The sequence below is a fragment of the Colobus angolensis genome, unplaced genomic scaffold (assembly GCF_000951035.1).
Source record: "Colobus angolensis palliatus isolate OR3802 unplaced genomic scaffold, Cang.pa_1.0 Scaffold469, whole genome shotgun sequence".
In the NCBI taxonomy this organism is placed as follows: domain Eukaryota; kingdom Metazoa; phylum Chordata; class Mammalia; order Primates; family Cercopithecidae; genus Colobus; species Colobus angolensis.
In genome coordinates, this window is record NW_012118143.1 from 672,485 (window position 1) to 675,271 (window position 2,787).

Sequence of the window (2,787 nt, forward strand, 5' to 3'; positions counted from 1 at the left end):
TTCCAAGTCTTTGCTATTGTGAATAGTGCCGCAATAAACATACGGGAATCTTAAGAGACCAGAGTGGTTTGAAGCATCTAGGTAGCAAGGGGTTAGTTAGTTTAGAAAAGGATCTGGGAATTTGATCTCAGTAGAGAACTATAATTTCATTTTCTTTGTGCAAACCAATTATAAGTCCTAGTTTTTGCTATTTGGTTACAAAGATGACTCCAACATTTTACAGGACAAGACTCATCTATGGAAATCATTTTTCTCTTGTCTCAGATGCCCATTCTGCTGATTCTATTAGGGCAGCTGTTTAGTTAATCAAGGTCATAGGTATTTCATCGATAGACATTTATTTCTTCTTATTGCATTTGTCTGTGCAAATTATCAATGTGTCAGTTTAAATATCCTGATCAGCTTATAGAGAATAAACCCCATCCCACCCCAAGGCAATTGGGGTGCATGCTATCACTGTACATTTGGGAATAAAAAAGTAAATCATGTATGCTACTCTCAAATTTACAATCCATCTGATATTCTACCAGTCAATTAGCAGCTTGTAGAATCTCCTTGGTTCCTCAGTTCTTTTTTGGCTAGGTTAGGACATAATAAAATGGCAAAATCACAATACTTATACAATGGCTGACATTTATGCAAGATCTCACACTCATCTGCATGGAAGCTTGAGGCACTTTACCCTCATACAGATTAGATTAGAGTGATTGACACTCTTCCAGCAGCGTTGTTCCATCCCTTATCTCCTTTCTTCTCTCCATCCAATCTAATTGGTTTTGTAACTCTGAGAATATTACTTAACAGAGACTGAGTCTCAACATCCTAATTTGTATAATGGGGTAATATTATTTACCTTACAGGGTAATTGTGGTAACTGATGAGACAAATGTATAAAATGTCTTTGGTAGAAACCAGGAATTGTTCCCCAATATTCTGTACTACCTTTATTTCTTTTTGTTCTTTCTTTTTAATATTTGAAAATTTGGACAGATAGATATGTAATAAAATAGCATAGAAATACTAATGGTAAGATCTGGGAAGCAGTGTATGTGTATTTCAACTTTGTGTATGTATGAACACTTTTATGGATCAATAGCTACATATGGTGAATCCCTGCATATTAGACAGCACAGCTCAACAACATGCTCTGCAGTGCCGGAGTGCACCTTCAGCCTCAGACATGCCTTCACACCCTTGACCACCTAAGGTTGGTACTTCCTTTGAGACACCATTCGAAAATCAGATCTTTTCTGATACCCCACCACAACACTGATATGATCAGGGTCATTTTCTTTTGCACTGTGCCTTGTATACTCCACCTTTGTAGTTTTTTTTTGTTTGTTTGTTATGAAATGTTAATAGATTTTATTTATTATTATTTTTTATTATGCTGTATGTTCCAGGGTACATGTGCACAACCTGCAGCTTTGTTACATATGTATACATGTGCCATGTTGGTGTGCTGCATCCATTAACTTGTCATTTACATTAGGTATATCTCTGAATACCATCCCTCCCACCTCCCCCTACCCCACAAGAGGCCCTGGTGTGTGATACTCCCCTTCCTGTGTCCAGGTGTTCTCATTGTTCAATTCCCACCTATGAATGAGAACACATGGTGTTCAGTTTTCTGTTCTTGTGATAGTTTGCTGAGAATGATGGTTTCCAGCTGCATCCATGTCCCTACAAAGGACATGAACTCATCCTTTTTTATGGCTGCATAATATTCCATGGTGTATATGTGCCACATTTTCTTAATCCAGTCTGTCACTGATGGACATTTGAGTTGATTCCAAGTCTTTGCTATTGTGAATAGTGCTGCAATAAATATACATGTGCATGTGTCTTTATAGCAGCGTGATTTATAACCCTTTGGGCATATACCCAGTAATGGGATGGCTGGATCAAATGGCATTTCTAGTTCTAGATCCTTGAGGAATTGCCACACTGTCTTCCACAATGGTTAAACTAGTTTACAGTCCCACTAACACTGTAAAAGTGTTCCTATTTCTCCACATCCTCTCCAGCACCTGTTGCTTCCTGACTTTTATTGATCACCATTCTAACTGGTGTGAGATGGTAGCTCGTTGTGGTTTTGATTTGCGTTTCTCTGATGGCTAGTGATGATGAGAATTTTTTCATGTGTCTGTTAGCTGCATAAATGTCTTCTTTTGAGAAGTGTCTGTTTATATACTTTGCCAACTTTTTGATGGGGTTGTTTGACTTTCTCTTGTAAATTTGTTTGGGTTCTTTGTAGGTTCTGGATATTAGCCCTTTGTCAGATGAGTAGATTGCAAAAATTTTCTCCCATTCTGTGGGTTGCCTTTTCACTCTGATGGTAGTTTCTTTGGCTGTGCAGATGCTTTTTAGTTTAATTAGATCCCATTTGTCAATTTTGGCTTTTGTTGTCATTGCTTTTGGTGTTTTAGACATGAAGTCCTTGCCCATGCCTATGTCCTGAATGGCATTGCCTAGGTTTTCTTCTAGAGTTTTTATGGTTTTAGGTCTAATAGCTAAGTCTCTAATCCATCTTGAATTCATTTTTGTGTAACGTGTCAGGAAGGGATCCAGTTTCAGCTTTCTACTGATGGCTAGCCAGCTTTCCCAGCACCATTTATTAAACAGGGAATCTTTTCTCCATTTCTTGTTTTTGTCAGTTTTGTCAAAGATCAGATGGTTGTAGATGTGTGGTATTATTTCTGAGGGCTTTGTTCTGTTCCATTGGACTGTATCTCTGTTTTGGTGCCAGTACCATGTTGTTTTGGCTACTGTAGCCTTGTAGTATAG